The sequence below is a fragment of the Vigna radiata genome, chromosome 5 (genome assembly GCF_000741045.1).
Source record: "Vigna radiata var. radiata cultivar VC1973A chromosome 5, Vradiata_ver6, whole genome shotgun sequence".
Taxonomy (NCBI): domain Eukaryota; kingdom Viridiplantae; phylum Streptophyta; class Magnoliopsida; order Fabales; family Fabaceae; genus Vigna; species Vigna radiata.
In genome coordinates this window covers 8,305,330-8,314,559 of record NC_028355.1, presented here as the reverse complement: position 1 = coordinate 8,314,559, position 9,230 = coordinate 8,305,330, and positions in this window count along the sequence as shown.

The window sequence follows — 9,230 nt, the reverse complement described above, 5'->3', positions numbered from 1 at the left end:
GTCTGGAGAGAGTCAAAAGCGGTTTTTAACGATTTTATGCTTGTTTTACATTGTTTTATAGCTATTTTGAAGAAAGTGAAAAATGGAGTTGAAGATACAGGTCGTAGACTCAAGAAAAAAGCAGAAAAATGAAGATTTGAAGAGTCGACGCCCCGCTCGGCGGCACACTTAAACCCTCGGGTGGCCCAGGGCGAGGAGTAGGCATGGCGATTGACGCTGGGCAGTCCTGAGGGAAACCGACGGGCGGTGACGACTGCCGCCGGGTGGTTCTGAGGCTTTTGCCAAACCGCCGGGCGGCACACTTAAACCGTCGGGCGGTGGTCCGCTGGGCCTAGGCCTGTTTTCTGACGCGCTCCTTACCTATAAATACCCCTATTGCGAGTTCAGAGTTATTCTTTTGACCGGGGAGAATGGCCAGACCTAATTTTGCTCTCTGGAGAGGATCTCTTGGATGCTTAGGCTCCTTTTCATCTTTTCTAGGGTTTGCTTTTCCATTTTTCTTCCATTTTCCATCTAGTTNTGAGTTAAACGATAAAGGCCTTAAGCACAGATGATAACCCAACAATTATCGATCAAAACATATGGAGACCATATAAATAATCAAAAGTTTCAATAAGAGAGAGTATCAAAAGATTACATTGTTTCCCCCAACAACAATAGGGTTTAGTTCACAATAGTCATGGTGAAACTAGATGGAAAAATGAAGAAGAATGAAAAAGCAAACCCTAGAAAAGATGAAAAGGAGCCTAAGCATCCAAGAGATCCTCTCTAGAGAGCAAAATTAGGTCTGGCCGTTCTCCCCTGTCAAAAGAATAACTCTGAACTCGCAATAGGGGTATTTATAGGTGAGGAGCGCATCAAAAAACAGGCCCAAGTCCAGCGAGCCACCGCCGGGTGCTTTAAGTGTGCCGCCCGGCGGTTTCCCATAATCCTCCAAACCGCCCGCCGGCAATCGCCACCGCCGGGCGGTTTCCCTCAGGTTCGCCCAACGTCAACCGCCATGCCTTCTCCTCGTCCTGGTCCGCCTGGCGGTTTAAGTGTGCCACCGGGCGATGCATCGACTCTTCAAATCTTCATTTTTCTGCTCTTTTCTTGAGTTAACGACCTGTACCTTTAACTGCATTGTTTACTTTCTCAAATTAGCTACAAAACAATGCAAAACAAGCATAAAATCGCTCAAAACAGCTTTTGACTCTCTCCAGACTCATTTATTGAGTTTTGCTTGATTCTAGGCTCATTCCAAGTAGTAAAGAGTGTAATTTAGTCCAAACTGACATATGAAAATAACTATTTTTCAACTTTCATCAAGCGCCTGCCGCTGATGCTGTGGCGCATTGTTCCATCTAAGATTGGGGTGATTCCTCCACCCTGGGTTGTACCTGTTGCTGGACAAGTCATAATTTTGCTGTTGTGGTTGCCTGTTGTTGTAGATGTTAGTAGCATAAGCCTGAGGCGCATCATGAGCAACAGAGTGCTACAAAGTTGGACAGGCATCTGTGTAGTGGTCACTAGAAGTACAAATAGCACATAGTCGTGCAACAGATGCAGATGAAGCTGTAGGTCTCTGGTTGGTTGCCAACTGTGTCACTATCTTCATAAGAGAGTCAAGCTTGCCTTCCAATTTTCTCTCAACAGATGATAAAGACTAGGCATCAACATCATGTACGCCCCTCACCACAATGGTATCACTCCTGGCGCTAAACTGCTGGGAGTTGGAGGCCATCTTCTCTATCAATTGCCTGGCCTCAGAGTTGTGGTGTCTCCAAGAGCTCCACCATTGGCAGCATCAATCATACCCCTATCCATGTTGTTCAAACCCTCATAGAAATACCGGAGAAGGAGTTGGTCAGGTATCTAATGATGAGGACAGCTTGCACAAAGTGTCTTGAATCTCTCCCAATACTCATATAAGCTCTCTCCACCAAGCTGCCTAATCCCAGATATGTCTTTTCTGATAGCTGCGATCCGGGATGCTGGTAAAAATTTCTCCAAGAACAGCCGCTTAAGATCATCCCAGCTAGTGACAGATCTAGGCGCCAAACGTACAAGCTTTCAATATAGAAATCAGGTGCAACCATCTCCCTAAAAGTCCTCTCATGAGGTGGAAGAGGTTGTGCCATATTGTTCTCAGTGTGAAAAATAACAGAATTAGAATCAGAATTAGGTGTAGATGCAACAGATGCAGTATATGCAATATGCACAAAGTACTCAATAGTGGGATGCACAGTATCTAATGGAACATATTCAAAAACAGACTCTAAAGACAAATTCCTAGAATGCCTAACTAACCTATGAAACGTCCTATGAATCTCAGGATTAAAGGGTGGTATGAATCCAGGATTTCCTTTAGTCATGCACTAAGTCACAACACCCTGTAATCATGAAACAGTAGCACAAAGAAAACTCAAAACACAGAAAACAACACAAGCAATCAAAACGACACTATCACAAACACAACACAACACAAGTCACACACACAGACACAAGACTCAAAATTGAACCGTTGGTCCGCGACAACGGTGCCAAAATTTGGTGGACTGTCGCAACCCACACAAATTTAATGTGCAATTTAGAAATGCAGTATAGCTAGGAAATGACTCCTAGGTCGTCTCTCAAGGACCAATTTTGCGGTTCAAGAATTAAGTCAAACACGAAGTGGGGGGGGTTGTGAAAATGTTGTGGTGAATACGGATGAATAAAATCAAAACACTGATGCAACTGATAATTAAACACAGATTTAAAAACGGTTTTAAAGACAGACTGAAGACATTGGTCATTAACTTAATTACAATGTTTCCTATCACAGATCAACAAAATAAAGTTGCAACTCAAACCTCAAATACAACAGAGTTAACCAACTAAGCGAAGGTTAACCCGGTTTTCATAAAAGCGAGCTAAGCGGATGCAGTGTTAATGTCAAATCTAATTTACACCATGCAATTATATCGACTAAGCGAAGATGTAACACCAACTGGGTAACTAAGTGTATGCCCACTTGCAAGTGCAAATACAAGTTTCACATTAACCAAGGTCAGAGTGGCAAACACAATCACAGTCCAGGTATCTCAAGGAAATAGTGCAATATCATTAATGACCAACCAAATTAATTTAAGCTATCATGACAATTAAAGTAACAATACCAAACATATTAAACGACATTAAAACAGAATAAAATACTAGACCCCAAAAATGTGACAAACAACTATTCAACAAAGTTAAATTAAGTTAAATGCAAAACTAAATTAGAGAAACTAAAAAGCAACTAATCCTACTATGCAAATTAATTTAAAACAAAAGAAATAAACAAACACTACTTTTTCCACTAGTAAAAAAAAAGCATTATACAGCGCACATTATGCCACGGTTCATCCGAAACCGCAACATAATGTTGCGCGGTGGCAGTTTTGTAAATAAAACGAACTTATATGCCGCGGTTCCCCACTTAACCGCGGCATATACCCCAGTCAACAACCCCTTTGACGCCACGTCAGAAAAAAAATTTAATGTAGGGGGAATAGGCCGCGGTTCTGTGGCCAACCGCGGCCTATTCCCCCTGCCACGTGCCAGGTGGCAGGGGGATTACGCCGCGGTTCTCTGACCAACCGCGACCTATTCCCCCTGCCACCTGCTGACATTCCCCATCAGTCAGCCCCTGTATTAAATGGACAGGGGAATAGGCAGCGGTTCTTTGACCAACCGCTGCCTATTCCCCTGTCTATTTAATACAGGGGCTGACTGATGGGGAATGTCAGTAGGTGGCAGGGGGATTAGGCCGCGGTTGGTCAGAGAACCGCGGCGTAATCCCCCTGCCACCTGCTGACATTCCCAAAAAGCAGTTGGGAAGGCAGTTAAGGGGATTCTGAACGTTGGGGAATAGGCCGCGGTTGGCCAGAGAACCGCGGCCTATTCCCTTGTCTCAGTAAATTTTAAAATTTTCAGGGTATATGCCGCGGTTCGGAGCCCAATCGCGGCATATAAGTTAAAAAAAATTTCAAAATTGCCATTCTGGATTATTTTTTTAAATTGAATACGCCGCGGTTAAGTGTAGAACCGCAGCGTATTCCCCCTTTATGCCGCGGTTAAGTGTAGAACCGCGGCAGATTCTTTTCTAAAGGTTAAAAAAAAAACTGAACAGTTTCATCTTCTCCACGCATTCTGAAAATTTCCCTCTGCCTCTACCTCCACGCGAAAACGCCAGCAAACACGATCTTTGTCTTTGCCGTCGTCGTTGCGCCTTCCGCCTTGGTGCCTCCTTCGTCTTTGCCTCCATCGCGCCTGCAACTGCGCGCCTCAACCTCGCTGCCATCGTTCCTCCACCAGCGTCGCCGCCGCAAGTCCTACGTGGTCGTCCCTGCCTGTTGCTGCCATCGCCTCTACTGTGCTGTCCATCACGGTGAGTTAATCAAACTATTGTATTTGATTATTGTTTTTGATATATGAGTTTGTTTTTAACATCAAATGTTTAGTAGTGATTGAGTAAAATTTTTGATTTTGCTTGATATAACCTTTGGATTTTATGGTTGTAGTAATTTGAATTTGGAAAATTCTGTTGTAATTTGGTTAGTGATTGTGATAGTTNGAATCAACTTTATTTTGCATGTTAATATTTTTGTTCTCAAATCCAATTTATTAATTTTTATTTTCAAGTCTTATTATTTTAATTCACCTGAACGAGAAAGCCTTTCGAGTCTCTTGGGAAAACGATACTTGGTCTTACCATTTATATTACTTGTACGATTTGGTACACTTGCCAATTTGTCAATATTCAGCCTGTTACATTTGGATTAGGTGTTATAGCTCTTCATATCATTTCTTTGGAACCACATTGCACTAACCATGTTGCAGGAGGTACACATGAATTTGATCAACATACACTCACGGTGGAAGACAAAAGTGCTCGCATACACGACAATTTAAAAATTAATAGGCACCAACTGAACCCGCTCATCAACAGTCACTGCTTTTTAGATCCAGCTGTGGAGGACATCTCCTTGCTTGATCAAATTTGTAGGATGAAGCAGTTTCTCTTCAAGCCTTCCTTGTTGAATCCAATGGTGGAGAACATCTCCCTGATAGTCCAAAATTGGCAACTGCCACCATGATCAAGGCAGTTTTCTTTTCCCTTCTCCCTTTTTCCTGCTTTTATTGTACTTGTCCATGATCTGTCGACTGTTTTGACTTCTTATCTTATGCTTGTGACACATTGAGGAAACTGTGTAGTTTAAGTGTGGTTTATTGGTGGAGATTCTGATTTTTCTTTGATTAGTTTATGTTTTCTGCGTTAAATTTTTTGTTTTCTAGGTAGTTTTTGTTGTGTCTTGTGTACAGTTTTGCATGTTTTTCGTGAATTCTGGACTTTGTTTAGGTTGTCAGTTTTTCTTTCACTTCATTGATACTATGATTTGTTGGATTCCTTGCTTTTCTTTGCTTGGAAAGATGATTATGATGTTTGAGAGGTTGAATTGATTGTGACAAAATTACCCTATGTGAGATTTGAGCCACTTGATATTCGTTCTTGTGTGTGATATGTCTCTTGATTGCTTGCACATATGCCTTTGCTTGACTTTTTTTGATGATTCTTGATTGATATGCATGTTTGGAAGTGATAAAGGCAGTTTTGTTCTTGAACCTCTCTAGCCAGATGAGCCTACCTTGTTTTAATCCCTTGATAACCCTTTTTGAGCCTATACTTTCCCCATTTCTTTGTTTCGAAGCTTATACACTAGCCCTAAGTGAAAAACCATGATTACCTTAACCTTAGGGAATTTTGGAGCTTTGGAATTGTTTTGGGAATAAGTGTGGTCTCCTGGGAGATTCAGAGAATTGGCTAGTTGGTTCCTCTTCTTGCTTTTGTTTTGTAAATATGTGTGCGTCTTGCCTCTTGAAATTTGTGTTCTAAAAAGAGAGGAAAGAAAAAGAGGCAAGATGAGGAAAGAAGATAAGAAAAAATGAGAAAAAAAAAACTTGGTGTGAATAAAGGAGTCAAGAAGAGGATTGAATTAGAGGTTTTGGGTGTGATTCGACAGTGTTTACACTTGTTCCCCATTGCTCCTCTTTTTCTTTTGGTTTGTAACTTTTCATCCATATGTTATCTGCCCTTGTCCTTGGCCCCAGTTCACCCATAAAAGACCTTTTGATTTGAACATGCATATATGTTTTGAGTGTCGATATTAGAGGCCTACAAAGTCTGTTTGTGTTTGCTTTCTTGAGTGCATTGAGTTGACACTGTTTACGCTAGACACTTGAGAGAAACAGTGAGAGTGCATCTGTGAGGTTCTGTTGCTTTTGGATTCACCTCTTGAGCTGATTGATCATTTTGCCATGTTTAGAAGAAAAATTTCATTTATATACGGATTTTGATCCGTAAATAAAAACTCCATTATATACGAACGAATGAGTTATATACGGACTTTTCCATATATAATAAAAAAAAATTATATACAGATTTTCCGTATATAAAATTTGTATGTAAATTTAGCGGCTTTTGGTGAGAGTTTTGCCAAAGACAAATCTGTATATAAATGGATTCTCTCTTGTATACACATAAAATAATAAAAAAAATTAAAAAATTAAACCTAATACAAAACCCATCAGACAGATTCAGTACTACAAATTTCTACTGGAGTCCTTCTTTTTTCCTCTCAGCGAGCCTCTTTTCTTCGATCTCATCCAGCCCCTCTTCTTACCTCTCGTGCTCTTGTTTGTCGCTTTCATTGAGTCCCTCTCCTTCCCTCTTCAGCTCTTATTTTTCCCTCTCATTAAGCCATTGTTCTTTGGCTCTTCTTCTCTAGCCTCCATTAAAACCCTATCACCTCTTTCGCGTTACCCTCTCCTTGAACCCTAGCCTCCACCCCATGCTCTACTACAAGGTTGAGGGGACTGGAGACTACTCCACCAGTCATGCCTACTCGTTGCCTCTCCCCTTCAACCCTAACTCATTCTCAGACTCACATGGAGACGGCTGGAATGGTAGCGCCGAAGTCTCGTGCTCACTGGCTAAAGTTTTCTCACTCACACTCGCTCATGGTCACTGGTAGAGAAGAAGAATGTCTCACACTAACCGTTCTTCTCGTTCACGCTCACTCAAAGAGAAGAAGTTCGTCCATTCTTCTCGCGTTCATTCACCTTGTTGGACATCATGCTCACTTGGGAGTGTTATTCGTTCAATCGGTAAGTTTCTTCGTTCAAACCTTCTTTGCTCGTTCCCTAAATACCTAAATCATTAAATTCATACATCCCTATTTTCTTTGTTGAGATTGATGCAGAATGGTCTGTTGTGGGGTTCACCAAATAGATTCCTTTGTTCTTCAAAATGTAGTTGATTTGATGAATAGAGCTTCTGAAATGTGAAAGACGGTGATGGACTTATTCCTTCCCTTCTTAATGATGGAGCAATGGATCCAACAATTTCAAAGCATTTTTGAATGAACTCTGGTATTAAAAAGGTTTTCTGAATGAACTCTGGTATTAAAAAGATACAAAGGTCCATGTTGCAATTTTTCAAGCTTCACATTGCTCTGTTTGTTTTATTTGTGTTACGCATTGCTCTAGCCCAAACTCTATTGGACATCTAATAATGAACTAGTCATGGTGTGCTGTTTTGAATTCAAGATTTATGTGAAAATGATTTAAGAGGGATTAGTTATATATTATAGATATCTAATAATGAAAAACCTAGTACATTTTAGATTTATTTCCAAGATAACGTATATGACAACTTTTTAAGTAAAGAGTTATTTAGGGTCAAAGGCGTTCTTAATCTATTATGAAAAATGAACAAAATGTACTAACTTCAGTTCTTTCAAACGATGGTTTCTCAATAAGCATTTGTGATTATCTATTAGTTTATAATATCTATTTTATTTGTAATGGATGCAGGGGAGATGCTAGTTTCTCAAGTCAAATTTTCATTTCTATCTGGATTAGCAATAACCATTTTATTCATACCAGGTAGAAATATCACTTTGATTTTTTAAATGACTGTTATAAATTAGTTCATTCTCCTCTTGTCTCAATGGAAATGAAACATTTCCTAAGTCAGCCATATAATGCTAACTAGAAGCAGAGTTCTACGAGGCCCAGGCTCGATGGGAAAGGAAATATCTCCTGGAGAACGACAGAAGATGGTGGAAGAAGCTGCCAAAGCCAAGACTGCTAAGCTTGTCAGAAAAATTGAACATAAACTATTTTTAGTAAGTATCTATTTATTTCTATATGATAGTAATAGTACTTTGGTTCAACTACAAATGCTGACTCTTATGTGATTAGTTTAAAGTTTCCCTCTAATAGTGACATATTATGTAAAGTGTAGATCTCCCTTTTTCAAGCCTTCGTGGAAAACTCATCCTCATTGAAATTTTATTTGCCTCCCATTACATACTCACCAAATTCTACAAATGCATTTCTGCTTAGAGATTTCTTTTCCTTCTTGCATTAACTCACGAATTTCACCAACTTTTAGGAATTTACTAATTTACCAACTGATATTTTATCTTCTCGTTTTTAAAACAGACAACACTCTGCTTCAATCAATGAATTCAACACAATCCTTCAAAAAGTTCAAAAATGTCCATTTCTTTGTCAACATATTTCTCTGGTTGATGTTGGTGGTGGAACTGGAGCTATAACAAACATGATAGTCAACATATTTCCCCATGTCATCGAAGATGCCCCATCTTATCCAGGTACCTATTTTTAAGTTAAGGATGTTGTCCTCATAATTATATGCATTATGTATTGAACTATAATGTTTTAGCAATGGTTTCCTGACATCAAATTTCACATAGCTATTTTTCTGTAGGAGTTTCTTGACATCAAATTTCACACTGACATTTTTGTTAGTGTTCCAAAAGCCGACACTACTTTTATGAAGGTGAGTGATAAAACTTGAATCCCAAGGTTAGCAAAAGAAAGAATTCAAGGAAAAAGACGACAAAGCACTGTTACTAATACACCAATGTGTCGACAATACAAACTTTGAAAAGATTCAGAGTGCTATGTCAACGAGGGAGGCATGGAACATCCTCGTTCGTCGTCATTCTAGAGGAGAAAAGGTCAAGAAGGTCCTGTTGCAAACCCTAAGGAGATAGTACGAACACATGGAGATGGAAGACAGTGATAAGGTGAGCGAGTTCTTCAGCCGTGTGATAACTATGGCGAACTAGATGAAAGCTTGCGGGGTTAAGTTTACAGATGCAATGATAATGGAAAAGTTTTGAGATCAATGCCTG